This window comes from Chiloscyllium punctatum, chromosome 19 (assembly GCF_047496795.1).
Source record: "Chiloscyllium punctatum isolate Juve2018m chromosome 19, sChiPun1.3, whole genome shotgun sequence".
Lineage (NCBI taxonomy): Eukaryota > Metazoa > Chordata > Chondrichthyes > Orectolobiformes > Hemiscylliidae > Chiloscyllium > Chiloscyllium punctatum.
The window spans coordinates 44,853,447-44,868,537 of record NC_092757.1 but is presented as its reverse complement, the minus strand read 5'-3'; the positions used below and the strand labels follow the sequence as shown (position 1 = coordinate 44,868,537).

Genomic DNA, 15,091 nt, shown 5'->3' with positions numbered 1-15,091 from the left:
GTCCACGCCCCCAAACAACCCACCCTCCAATCCTGGCACTTTCCCCTGCCACCGCAGGAACTGTAAAAGCTGTGCCCACACCTCCTCCCTCACCTCTATCCAAGGCCCTAAAGGAGCCTTCCACATCCAAAGTTTTACTTGCACATCCACCAATATCATTTATTGAATCCGTTGTTCCCGATGTGGTCTCCTCTACATTGGGGAGACTGGGCGCCTCCTAGCAGAGCGCTTCAGGGAACATCTCCGGGACACCCGCACCAATCAACCAAACCACCCCGTGGCCCAACATTTCAACTCCCCCTCCCACTCTGCCGAGGACATGGAGGTCCTGGGCCTCCTTCACCGCTGCTCCCTCACCACCAGACGCCTGGAGGAAAAACGCCTCATCTTCCGCCTCGGAACACTTCAACCCCAGGGCATCAATGTGGACTTCAACAGTTTCCTCATTTCACCTTCCCCCACCTCACCATAGTTCTAAACTTCCAGCTCAGTAACTGTCCCCTTGACCTGCCCGGACCTGTCCGACCTGTCTATCTTCTTTTCCACCTATCCACTCCACCCTCTCCTCCTTGACCTATCACCTTCCTCTCTTCCCCCACTCACCCATTGTACTCTATGCTACTTTCTCCCCACCCACACCCTCCTCTAGCTTATCTCTCCACGCTTCAGGCTCACTGCCTTTATTCCTGATGAAGGGCTTTTGCCCGAAATGTCAATTTCGAAGCTACTTGGATGCTGCCTGAACTGCTGTGCTCTTCCAGCACCACTAATCCAGAATCATGGGCCGAAGGGCCTGTTCTGTGCTGTGTTGTTCTATGTTCTATGCTGCTGGAGTTGGAGAGTTCGGAAAAGCCGCCTTGACTGAGATGAGGCAGAGACCTTCCACAATAAGGTGGGAAAATCTGCTGATGGCTAAAAGAACTGAAGATGACGGGAGGATGTTTAAAGAAACATTGAAGACAATAGGAAACCAGTTGATACCCCTGAGAGGGAAAGCTCTGCTTCACAGAAGAAAACAGTCATGGACAAAAATATCAGCATAGATCCTGCTGATTGGGAAAGATCCAGAGAGCAGGAAAGACACAAAGCAGTGTAAAAGAGCTCCCAAAAGGAATTTTGATCGGAATCTTTCCAGGGACATCAAAATCGAGAAGAAATGTTCCGCTGCCCTAAAGGGAAAGCGGGTGGTCAGGAGAAGGTGGGGACATTGTAAATGGTCGAGATGTTCCATCATTCCCCTTACCTCGGTATTTTCAGGAGAAAAGGAGGATAGCTTGCCAGAAGTCCCGGTGAAATGAAAAGTGGATCGGGAAAAGCAACCGAATAAAATGAAGGTGAGTAAAACATCGATAATGAGGAAATGACTGGAATCAAAGGGTGACAAATGCCTGGGATTAGGCGGGTTCCATCGGTGGGTGTTAAAACAAATCGACAAGCGCCTCATAGAAGCCCGAACTGTAATCGTTCAGAATTCCCGAGATCCAGGAGTCGTCCCTCCGGATTGGATTGTTGCACGTGTCAGTCGCGCTTTTTAAGAGAGGAGAACCCGGAAAACTCGGGAATTGCAGAGCATGGAGCTTAGCACCTATGGCAGGGAATTTGTTGGAGTCTATAATCAAGGCTGGGATAAGTGAGCACCTCAAATTGTTGAGTTAACCAGGGAGAGCCACATGACAGGTAGGTCGTGCCTGATAAATTCATTGCAGAGGGTTTGAAGAGGGGACTAAGGTAGCTGTCAGGGAATAATGTCCATAGATGTTGTTTACATGGACTTCTACAAGGCATTTGACAAAGTCCACTTAAGTAGGTAGGAGCCAAGAGAATTGAGGGCAAATTCCTGACAGGGCTCGGAGATTGTTTGAGTGGCAGGTGACAGAAAGTAGAGAGAATGGGTAGGTAGTCAATTGGCAGGATGGAACCAGTTATGTCTCACAAGGACTTGTGTTAGGGCCTCAATTATTGATGTTATTTGTTAAGGGAATGGATAATGGCACAGGAAATCTTATCCTAATTTGTGGATGACACATAGTTAGGCTGCATTGTAGACAGTGTAGATGACAGCATAAAATTGCAAGGGGATATTGATAGATTAAGTCAATAAGCAAAACTGTGGCAAAAGCAGTTCAATGAAAGCAATAGTGAGGCTATCCATTTTTGGATCAAGAAGGGACAGATCAAGGTATTTTTCTGGATGGTATGAAGTGCATGTCCAAGGAGACTTGGGGTTTCAGGTGCACACTTCTTTAAAATGTCACGGACACATACAGAAAATAATCCAGAAAGCGAACAGATTGCTGTCCTTTCTAAGTAGGTCAACGTTTGGGAGAAGATTTGTAGCTCGGGTGCTCGTTGTGGTTCTGTTCGTCAAGCTGGGAATTTGTCTTGCAAACGTTTCGTCCCCTGTCTAGGTGGACCCAAAGGACTAGCCACACTACCATACATCAGGAGCATTTCCGAACTGACAGCCAGACTACTGCGACCACTAGGACTCATAACAGCACACAAACCTACAGCCACGCTCAGACAACAACTCACCAGAACAAAGGACCCGATACCCAACATGAGCAAAACCAATGTAGTGTACAAAATCCCATGCAAGGACTGCACAAAACACTACATCGGACAAACAGGAAGACAGCTAACGATCCGTATGCACAAACACCAACTAGCCACGAAACGACATGACCAGCTCTCCTTAGTAGCAACACACACAGATGACAAGCAACATGAATTCGACTGGGACAACACTACCATTATAGGGCAAGCCAAACAGAGAACAGCCAGGGAATTCCTAGAGGCATGGCACTCATCCACAGACTCTATCAACAAACACATCGACCTGGACCCAATATACCGGCCACTACAGTGGACAGCTCGAACTGACAACCGGAAGCGGCAGAGACAGGCCACAATAAATGCCGGAGCAAACAGCACAGAAGCGCTTCCCAGGAGGCTCCCAAGCACTGAGGATGTCACCTAGACAGGGGACGAAACGTTTGCAAGACAAATTTCTAAGTAGAACACTGGAGTAGAAGGATGCCGAAGTTATGCTGCAGTTCTACAAAACCCTGGTGAGATAGACCCCACTTGGAGTACTATGAGCGGATCTGGGCCGCACACCTTCTGAACGGAGTAGAATATTGATTTACAAGAATGATACCTGGACTTGCATGGTTAAGATGGAAGGAGAGATCATATCATTTAGGGCTGTGGTCTGTAGAATTGAGAATGTTAATGGGTGGTGTGATGAAAGTCTTGAAGACATGAATAGGAAAAGAGAAGGTGGATAACGATAAACGATTTCTACTGGTTGGGGATTGTAGAACGAAGGAACATAGCGTGAGACTTAGGGCCAGAGGGTTGCGTAGAGATGTGAGGAAGCCGTCGTGCACACATCGGATGGTGGATTTTAGCAATCATTTTCTAACAAAGCGCAGTGGATGCTGGATGAGTTGTTCTATTGAAATGTGAGGGAGATAAATGTTTGCGAAGCAAAGGTACCAAGGGCCAGAGGCCTGTATATGAAGTTGGGCAAGAGCTGAGCCATGATGTTTGAATGGAGGCAGAGGTTGTAGGGGCTAAACAGCGTTGTGGTGTGTGTCTGTTGCTGTGGTTATAATTTGGAAAGGAGTTTATTTGTGAAGCAGTTTGGATGGGCATGTAATGAAATGGAGTGGAGTGAGTGTGAAAGAGTTGATCCTGTTGTGTAATAAACGTGTGTGTGTGTGTGTGTGTGTGTGTCTAGGGTGAAGTAGAGGAACTGAAGATGGAGATGGGAGAATAGAAAGGCAAAGGAAAAAGAAATGTTTTGGTGCAGTATGATTGAATGGCAAAATGTTGTTGTAAATGCAGCAGTGTGTGCCTTTAAGGAAGCAGAAATGGAAACAGTCTGTGCCTACGGCCATACTAGTCTGAAAACGCCTGATCTCGGAAGCTAAGCAGACTCAGGCCTGGTTAGTACTTGGATGGGAGACCGCCTGGGAATACCAGGTGCAGTAGGCTTTTGCAGCCACCAGAGGTTGCTCACAGCTTCGCACTCACACTTCCATTCATCAAGCAACGTCCTTTTAACTACTCGCTTCGTCTCTCTGTCTCACTTTTTCTTGAACAATTTCAATGTTCAGCTTCTTCCCCCAATACACAAACACATCATTACTGCTTGAGATTGGAGCAAACGCACCAGGAACACCAAAGCAGCAAGTATTTTATTGAAGAGCACAAACCGTGGTTTTTGTTAAGTGATGCCTCACTTTCGATGATCACACTTCCCTGATCGCTGTCAGCGTTCCCCTGTTTTCTAACAATCGTCTAACTAGTGGTGTGGATAGGGTCTGAAAGCAACAACGTTGTGGTGAGGGCTTGTCAGGTGAAGGGTGTTTTACAATATCTGCACTCACCGGTCGAGTTCATACAACGGTGGATCGATATGGTTAAGGCAGGAAGAATGGGTCAGCAAACACAGCAAGTTCAATCCTTGTAATGATGATTATTACACATCAGCAGCAAATAATAAGATAAGTGTAAAGAGTGAGTATTTAAAATGCCAGGTACAAAAATCAAGGCTTATTCTCTAACATCCGAAGCCTTCACAAAGAGATCGGCCTAATAATGGCACAAATGGTGATGAATGGTTCGATCTAATTGACATCACTGTGCCTTAGTTACAAGTTGACCAAGGTAGAGAAATAACATTTCCAGAGTGCAGACTATTAACAATAGTAAGGTGGGATTTGGAAAGAGGAGTCGCCCCTGACATTTAAGGATGACAGAAGGACGTTAGTGAGTAAGGATATTACTTTGGAAATCTTAACCGTGCACTAAGATAATCATACCATTTGAAGGCACTGTCAAGATGCTTTGAAGAAAGGGAACTCCTGTTGGACTAAATGCAAGAGAATGTTGTGTTCATTAACAGTCGGGTGGATAAAGCAGAAGCAATAGGTGGCAATGACTTGGATTTTCAGACTGTATTTCCTATAATTTCAGACTGAGATGAGGTGAACTTTCGACAGTTATTGTGTTGTTAATCTTTAGAATGATATTCTACAGAGAGTGGTGTGGGTTCTACTGTTGAGGATACTTCAGTGTCAGTGGATGGAGTTTTGATATCTCAGGGAATTCTGAAAGGGAGGTGCAGTTGTGGTGGATCGATGGTCATCAGTTTGAATGGTGGAGCTCTCTGGTGTGAGATATTGACCGCGGAGAGTGTGCTGCAGATTGAGCAAAGCAAAAGGTGGTCTCCAGAAGGATAATTGTGAAGACCGAGGTTATAGGATAGTGGTATAGGACGGATATGGAAAATGGCAGAGGTGGTGGAGTAGCCTCCTTGATGAGAAACAAAATTCTGTCAATGATGAGGGAGGACATAATGAAGGAAACGCATTCAGTGGAGACCGTGTGGGTGGAACTGAGGAATAGTCGAAATCCTAAAATTGTAATAGGTGTTATGTACAGACCGCCTGGTAGCAGCTCTGAAGTCCTGGATGGTAAAAATGCACAAAACCTGGCAATATGTAATGTAAATATATGGCTTACACAAAAAAAACTGAAGGCTGGCTGCGACTGTGAATCTCTGCAGCAGTCAGAAGCCTGTGGAGACGCTGTTGAAGACACGCAGGAGGCGGTCACATGACATTCCGTTTCGCGCTCGGCAGTGGGCCCAGGAGGTCACGTGATGATCCGTTTCGCGGGCAAAAGAAGCTCAGGTGGGGTCGGACATCCGGGAATGCGAGGAGGCGGAGAATGGCTGTTGATCTGACTCCAATGAGAAGATAATTCTACCTCAGTGTGTGTATGATGTCTTTTATTGTATAAAAGACTGGGGCAGGGACAAAACGAGGTCTTACTTTTTGAACTGGCACACGTGGTAGTTGGTCAGGGAAAAAGGGTTAGACCCAGAGCTCTGAATGCTTTGTCCACTTACTGTTTAAAATAAATCAAGAGTGTGAGACTGAATATCTTCTCCTAGTGCTTCATTTAAAAGAACACGCAGGACTAGGCTCACACATAGGAGAAAGTAAATTGGTAGATTGAGCCAAGGTCTTACAATTTGATGACCCCGACGTGATGAAGACGGAGAAGTGACGTAAAGAGAGAAAAATAGAAATAACGGACGACTGACGTTTGATGACAACAACAAGTGGCGCCGCATAAAAAAAGGTGAGCAGACGCCTGTTTATATCGAAGTTCTGCAATTGGAAACACTAAATTGATTGTTGTCATTATACTGCAAGTGTCCTAGTAAGAGTAAGTGGACAAAGTATTGATTATAGTACGTACAGGTTTAAAGTCCCTTGGGGTTAGAGTCCCCATAAAAGCAACAAGGTACGTATGGGTGAGGAGGTTTAAAGTCCATTGAGCAGGATCTCATAAAAGCAACGCTCACAAATTTTGGTTTATGATTGTGTTGTAAGTTTTAAGAATTATATTGGGGAATCTACGGAGGGTGGTATAAAAGTCAGTGTTTTGGAGGTGGTGTGTCAGTGAGAGAATTGGGTTGGTTGCTTGGTTATATTTATATCTAAACCAACTGACTACTGGACGGGAGGATTGAAACAAAAATACATAAAATGGAAGGGGAGTTTGATAAAGAGTGTGAAGAATATGGAGGGTGTTCTTCCGATTTAATGTTGCCTGTAAAACAGCAGTGGGGTAAAGCCAGAAGTCAGTTAGTCAGTGGGCTTGCAAGAAACAAGCAAAAAACAATGATGGAGAAATATGATAAGATTTGGGAGGAAATACAGAAACAGGGCAAAGTCCCTAAGGATGAGGAGAGGAAGAAATTGTCACTGTTTTTGGGAAAAGTAGAAGAGCAAGCTAAATTAGAAGAAGAAGAGCTTATGAAGGGAAAGAAAGGGTCCATATGACATAGAAGAAAGTGGACAAAAGAAGGTGAGGAGAAAGAAGAGAGGAGGATTCATCTGCATAACATGACGTTAGCCTGTATGGCAGTAGAAATATTACAAAAGAGAGGAGGTGGTACCTCTGCAATAGAATTGACAAAGGAGACAGAGAAGGCAGGACCATCTGCGCCAGTATATCCTAAATTGCCTGTGGTACAATCCCCACCCCCATATCCTGTAATACAAATGCCACTTATGTATGTTCAAGAAGGGGTGTTAGATGTGCAAGAAGTAGGAACAAGAGAGTATAATGTAGTAAAACAGAGACTAGCGGAAGCTCTAGAAGAAAGTATCAGACAAGTAGAAAAGTTAACATTAGAAGTTGATCAGAGGGTTAAGGAAGTAGAGGAGTCGAATAGGGTGATGATGACGCATAGTAGAAATAAAGAACAGCCAAAACAGGGGAGATGTTTAGCAGTACAGGAGCCAGAGGCTCATTCGACACCGTATAGTCCTGAGAATGAGAAGAAGGGAAGGTTACATGATTCAGGTCAGTTATTGGATGATGGGTTCTCAGACAGAAGACGGAGAGATTTGAGGGAAGAACGGGATAGAGAGAGATTGGATGGGGAGGAGTCCAGAAGCAGTATGGATATTGAGGATGAAGAATCCCTGACAGATGATGATCCAAACACCTATCCAGTCACTTTGAAAGGCTCACTCACAATGCATACCGAACATGGTCCTTCACTGAAGTCTCTACCTGAACCAAGTTACAACCTGCGTCAAAGAGACACTTTATAGGTTGTCGTAATGTATCAGCACCACCAAATGCCATTGATTTACAGAGGCTCTCATCTGGGGAATGTTTATCAGCCTTTCACATATACTGATATGAACTGCATCCTGGATAAAACGCCCCCACCCATGGATGACTAAATTTTCCCAATATACATTAGATTAGATTAGATTAGATTACTTAGATTACTTACAGTGTGGAAACAGGCCCTTCGGCCCAACAAGTCCACACCGCCCCGCCGAAGCGCAACCCACCCATACCCCTACATTTACCCCTTACCTAACACTACGGGCAATTTAGCGTGGTCAATTCACCTGACCCTGCACATCTTTGGACTGTGGGAGGAAACCGGAGCACCCGGAGGAAACCCACGCAGACACAGGGAGAACGTGCAAACTCCACACAGTCAGTCACCTGAGTCGGGAATTGAACCCAGGTCTCTGGCGCTGTGAGGCAGCAGTGCTAACCACTGTGCCACCGTGCCACCGTTACAAGTTAGCTATGAGTGATTGGAGAGCATTGTTGGGTAAGCAATTGAGTATGTGGGAAATACAGCAGATTGAAGTGTCTGCGGGGACCACCTTATTACCTGATTCAGACCCATTTGCGCAGCATGCTACCTGTGTGGGAAGGGCAATGAGGGAGAGATTCCCAATTCCACCGGGAGCGATGCACTCACTCACCTTCACAATGAAGGAGGGTGAGGATATGTCTACCTTTTTGGCTAGGTGTAAGGACACGTGGACAGATACTGCGGGGAGCCATCCAGGGTCGGGTCAGCTACAGACCACATTATTTAGGAATGCTGTTATGGCAGGGATGCCAAAGGAAGTAAAAGAGGCAATGGAAAGTAATCCCGATATCCCAGGTTGTTCTACAGAACAGTGGGAGAAACACTTGACGTACCACATGAAGCGTTACAAGACGAAACAGGATGAAGATAAACAGAGTAATGAGTCAGCTCAAGTGCAGTTGTTGAAGTTACAGCTCGATGAGGCTAGAAGGAAGGCTAGTGATATAAAGAAGGCCTCCCAAAAGACGACTAGTCAGTTGGTTCAGCGATCGTCGCCACAAAATAACTTGCCGAGTTCAGACCCAACATTTGATTGGATGCCACCCTACCCCCAATATGGGGGCAGGCCTATAGGTGTTCCAGGAGGAATACGTGGTAGAGGAAGGGGCCGTGGGTGATTCAGAGGTCAGCCATCCAACACCTGTTTTGAATGTGGCCAACCCAGGCATTGGAGAAGAAATTGTCCCCTGTTGTGGGGTCCCCAGGGAGGCCCAGGATTGATCCAAGGACAGTATGTCCGTACAAGTCAGCCTCCTGTCCAACAGGCTGTTCAGCCTTACCAAGTCCCAAATGCAGCTGTAGCCCCGGTGCAAGGACAGTACCCCCAAACTATGCCAGAAGGACAGGGGTGTGAATATTGACAGGGCCCGAGAACCCAGGGGCATGTGGGGTTGGCAGACCCCTATATGCAAATGAGGGTAATGGACAAGAATCTGTCTTTTTTGGTTGACACAGGTGCAAGATTTTCCACCATCACTTGTGATATACCTCGGTCAAGCATGTCATCCTCTAGCGTTCAGTTAGTAGGGTTCTCGGGTAAACCAGAAAATCTGCCTTTGACATCGCCACTGATCACATCAGTGGCCGGACAGACCTTTCATCACCGGTATATTTTATCACCTACATGCCCCGTGAGTCTGATGGGACGTGATTTGCTGGTGAGATGTGGGGCCTCGGTTCTGTGCGGACCAGACGGACTGGTAGTGACCTTTCCAAATGACCATTCTGTCAACTGTTCTATGACAATGATACACTCTGGATCCCAAATGATGCTATCACCGGACATATCACTAACGGCAGAAGGACAGTGGGCAGATATATACTGGGGACTGCTTGAACCCGAAAATGGGCAGAATAACGGCATACAGTCTTTATACAGCCAATGGCGACCCTGGGGTCAGATGCTGCACCCCTATGCTCCTCCTGCAGATCCCCTTCATGTTACCTTATATTATGATCGAGATGATAATGAAATATATCAGTCTGCATTCTATCAGCATCTAGAAGGGAATCAATGGGAGATTTTCTCCAGTTGCATTCTGCTCGGAAAAGAAGGTGTGGCGGCTGTGGTTGAATTAACCACAGAACAGTTGGAATGGTATGAGATGTCTGAAGAAGCCATACCTCATGTCACATTGGCTGTGCATGCAGAATATCAGGCCAAGGATTTGGGGCCTATTTGCAAATGCTTGATGGTGGTACAGACTGGATGTGGACTCAGTTACCCGGTTTACAATATTCACCATCAGAGGAAGCCTATAGAATTATGTGCAGGACAACTGACAAGGTACTGCTGGAACATAGGCAGATTGAAAGGTTTCATGGTAGGGAAAAAACAGACCATCCCCAGGCTGCAGCCATGCTTGACACTCTACCAGATACCTTGTGGTCAGCAAGTTCAACGGATGTTGGTTACTGTAAATACGTCACACCAAGCACGTTCGATTTAATAGACCATACTCCGATTTGGCAGAGACAATATTCACGTAAACCAGAGGCTGAAGCCGGCATCGCCGACATAATTGAAGGATTGTTAGCAGCAGGGGTGCTGGAACCCTCCCAGTCAGCCTGGAACACCCCTATCTTGCCTGCAGAGAAACAGAATACAGGCAAATATAGGATGGCGCATGATCTTAGACGGATTAATAGTGTCGTTTCTACTCCAACCGTTCCAGTCCCAAACTCTTACACTGCAATGTCTGTGCTGACACCTGACCATAAGTGGTTCTCGTGCATTGATCTGGCCAACGCGTTCTTCTGTTTGCCCCTAGCTGATCATTTGAGGGACATTTTTTCGTTTACTTACAAAGGCCAACAATTACATTATACAAGGGTCCCTCAAGGGTTTATTTTGTCACCTGGGGTGTTTAATCAGGTATTGAAACAGCAGCTCAAGAATCTGACACTCCCAAAGGGGGTGGTATTGATCCAGTATGTGGATGACATTCTTTTGGCAGCACCCGACCATGTTTCTTGTTTGGAAGCCACAAAGTCGTTGCTGTTTCACCTGTATAGTGTCGGTTTCAAAGTTTCACAGGTTAAATTGCAATGCTGCAGACAAACGGTGTCTTTCTTGGGTAGAATTATTTCTGCTAAGGGAACAGGTGTGTTTCCGTCCCATAGATCCTCCATTCTGCATTATACCAAACCAGTCACTGTAAAAGACATGCTCTCATTTCTTGGGTTGGCAGGGCACAGTAGACAATTCGTTGCATCATATGGGGAGCTCACTTTCCCTCTCAGGGCCATGGTAAATGAGCAAGGCATGAGAAATTTGTCGGCCCATTTGCAGTGGACCACGGAGGCAGACGAAAGTTTTATATCTCTTAAACAGGCCCTAACGCGGGCTGCTGATTTAGCGGTCCCGGATTATAAAGAGCCATTTTTCCTGGATATTTCTGAAAAATTACACACAATAAATGGTGTTCTTTTTCAGAAAAAAGGGGGAGCCAGGCAGGTGCTGATGTATGTAAGTGTTACCCTTGACCCAATAGAGAACAAACACCCACCATGTACAAGACATGCAGCAGGGGTAGCAAAAATTCTTCAAAAGGTGGCACATATAGTCATGGGCCATACACTAACGGTACTGACGACACATAGTATAGTGGCCTATGGGAACTCAACGGCCTTTACGATGACATCACTGCGGCAAACCAGGTTAGAGAAAATTTTGAATGCACCACATATCATTTTTACACATGAAGGAATTAACATGGCTGATAACATGGGAGAAGGAGAGCCACACATGTGTGAGGAAAGGGTACAGAGAGATACCAAAGTTAGGGTAGATTTACAGGCAGTTCCATTAGTAGACCCAGAAGAAGGGCTGTTCACAGATGGTTGTTGTTACAGACATCCAACTGAAGGACTTAAAGCAGCCTATGCAGTAGTGCGATGGACAAGTGAGGGATTTGAGGAAGTGTTGACAGGAAAAGTGACAGGCAAAGAATCAGCCCAGTTGGCTGAACTACAGGCAATGATAGCTGCGTTGGAATGGTCAGAGGGAAAAAGAGTAAACATCTACACCGACTCTGCATATGTGGCAGGGGCTATACAGGTAGAACTCAGTCAATGGATCAGAGCAGGATTCTTAACAGCAGCAAAAACCCCAATTAAACATGAAAAAGATATGAAAAGATTAGCGGAGGCTCTAATGAAACCTGCAGAAGTGGCGGTGGTCAAGTGTAGAGGACATGATAAAGCAGATACAGTAGTAGCGAAGGGCAATCAGGAAGCAGACTCAGCAGCAAAGAAAGCAGCAGGGTATACAGCACAGTATATAATGATGCAGACAGAGAGAACAGTGTACGACCTACTGCCTGCCTGTGAGGCGAACGTGTTAATCAAAGAGCAGCAGAAAGCCTCTCCTCAGGAATTGACAGTATGGAGAGAGAGAGGGGCCACAGAGTCAGAAGGGATTTGGAGGTCGCCGGACGGTAGACCAGTTCTATCTCCAGGTTTGATAGGTTCCATGCTTCAGGAGGCTCATGGGTTGACTCATTGTGGAAAAACCCAGATGCAGAGGTGTCTGACACATTGGTGGCATCCGTTCTTGCCAGCAACGATTGAAAATTATATCAGGGAATGTAGAACGTGTACAGAATACAATGTGAGACCAACAGTGAAACCACACGAGGGAAAATTCCCTCTCCCGAGAATGCCAGGTCAGGAAATAGTGATTGACTACACCGATATGATAGAGAGAGTAAACGGATACCGGTACCTTTTGGTAGCAGTGGATGCATACACTGGTTGGCCAGAAGCGATACCTGTGAAAAAGGAAGACGCAAAGACAGTGATTAAATTCTTGATAAACCAATATATTCCAACGCATGGGTTTCCAAAGAGAGTCAGGTCAGATAATGGCACACATTTCAAGAACAAAGACCTGCAAGAAGTTGAAGCAGCTTTAGGACTGAAACATGCGTTTGGGACAGTGTATCATCCTCAGTCACAGGGAAAAGTGAAAAGAATGAATCGGTCCATTAAAGAAAAAATAGGAAAAGTGTGTGCACAAACAAAGTTAAGCTGGGTGGATGCCCTACCTTTAGCTTTACTGTCCATTAGGAGCTCAGTAAGCTCTATCACTGGGTTCACTCCGTATGAGTTAACAACAGGGCAGCAGTTCCCGGGACCAGGAGCGGGAAAACAGATCTTAGAGGGAGGAAGAGCCTCTCTAAGGTACAAACCTTAGTATGACCAACTAACAGCTCTGGTGTCAGCTTTCTCCAAACAGGTTGGATCGGAAAAGGGGGAACTACAGACTCAGACACCATCTACTACAGACTGGGTCCTGTTGAAGGTCATCAAACGGAAGTGGTCGGAGCCGAGGTGGACAGGACCTTATAAGGTGGTGGAGAGGACATCGCATGCGGTCAGATTACAGGGGAAAGGAGAAAACTGGTACCATTGGAGCCAGTGTGCAGCTACGGAACCGCCAATGAGAACTCTAGAACAAATAAGAACAGAAAAAGAGTAGAAGGGTTTTAAACTTCTAATGTTTGTAGGAAGAAGGTTCTGGAAAAAGGGGGGAGAGGTCCTAAAAATTTCTAAGCAAAGTTGTGTGAGGGATATAATGTCTATCTTTGTAACCAGCCCACATTACTTTAGGCTGTGGAGGTTGGGAGTCTTTGTTATTGTTTTATGTATAAGTGTTATGCTACTGTTAATAGGAGTATTAACCACGAGGGACAAACACACAGGCGAGGGAGGAAGGTTCAGGAGTAAAAGATCAACAGGACAAGAGGCAGATAAATGTTTAAGGGAGGCGAGGAGCCAGGTACATATCAGACACGATAGGAATCATGGTACAACATACCAGTTTGATTTATGCCAAGTAATTGATTGTGGTCAAGATACAGGGAGCTGGAGGGATTATGATGTATATCTTTGCTTCTATGCCATTTATTATGACCCATGCCCATCGTGGGATAATCTATTAACATGGACGGGGGTGGATTGGACCCCCAAGAGGTCGTCACTTTTGGATAATAGATGGAACATTCGAGGTCATGTGAGCCTGGCGAAGGGGCAACTAGATCATTCTTCAGAGTTAAGAAATCCACTTTTGTTAACCCTGAAGAAATTTGACATTAATCCTAGTCCAAAAGAGGTACAGATTTACTGTGAGAGTGATGACAGAAGTTTTTATCTTGTAATAGGTATAGATCAATCTGGTGTGGATACCATGGGATTAGTGAAGGTAACTTTACTGGACCCTCCTACGCGTCAGCCACAAACTGAAAATACAAGCATGGAGGTAGAACCAAGTTCAGGAGTTGTGGTAATAGACCACAACAACCTTACGAGAAGGGATATTATTAAATTAGCTACCGGGTATGGGGATAAGAACTTATGGCTAGACTGGGTGACACCGACAGCAATTTCGATGAATATGAGTAATTGCGTCGCGTGTTCTTCGGCAAGGCCGACCCTGTTTACTACCCCAGCTCCATTGTTCCCAAATATAGACCCAATAGGATTTCATTGTATGATGGCCCTCACTATGCAGGCAGACCCTCCAAATTGTACCACATTAAGTGATATTTTTCCACCTGTAAAGAATTCCACGTTACCTCCAGTGTTTACACCAAGGGCCAACAATTATACATGTTTTGTACGAAGGTCTAATATAATCTTGGGAGACATGTCTGCTGACTGGTGTCAGGGTACAATTAATATAACCGGCTGGCAGAACGCTAGCACAATGGTTTGGGCCAGAGCTGATCTTTTTTGGTACTGTGGAGGTAGAACACTGCATATTAGTCTACCTCCAGATTGGTCTGGAATCTGTGCAATGGTCAGGTTAGGAGTACCCTTATTTCTTTTAGGAGAACGACGACAAGGAATGAATCCGTATACACGAATTCGTAGGGATTTGTTTGATGTCACATCCGGCTCAACCACTTACATAGATGCAATAGGTGTTCCCCACGGTGTACCTGATGAATATAAATTGGCAGACCAGATAGCAGCAGGATTTGAGAATCTCCCAATTATCAGTGTTCTATTCCCAGTTACGCCGAATAAAAACGTTGACCAAATTAATTCTGTACATTACAATGTACTTAGGCTAGCTAATAGAACTAGAGATGCGGTGGCGGGACTCTGAACAATTGGCAGCGACTTCATTGATGACAGTACAAAATAGAATGGCCTTAGATATGTTGTTAGTAGAGAAGGGGGGAGTGTGCTCTATGTTCGGGGACCAATGCTGTACATTTATCCCCAATAATACGGCACCTGATGGCTTGGTAACCAGAGCCCTGGAGGGTCTAAGATCTTTGTCTGAAGAAATACATGAACATTCCGGTATTGACAATCCTTTAGGAGGTATTTTTGACTCGGTTTGGGAAATGGAAAGGATTAATTGCC

The 15,091-nt window shown here is 45.5% G+C and overlaps 1 pseudogene; it reads left to right on the top strand.

Moving 5' to 3' along the window:
* The first annotated feature begins 3,893 nt into the window (after window positions 1–3,893).
* On the top strand, window positions 3,894–4,002 carry LOC140491684 (5S ribosomal RNA; annotated as a pseudogene).
* Window positions 4,003–15,091: the final 11,089 nt, after the last annotated feature.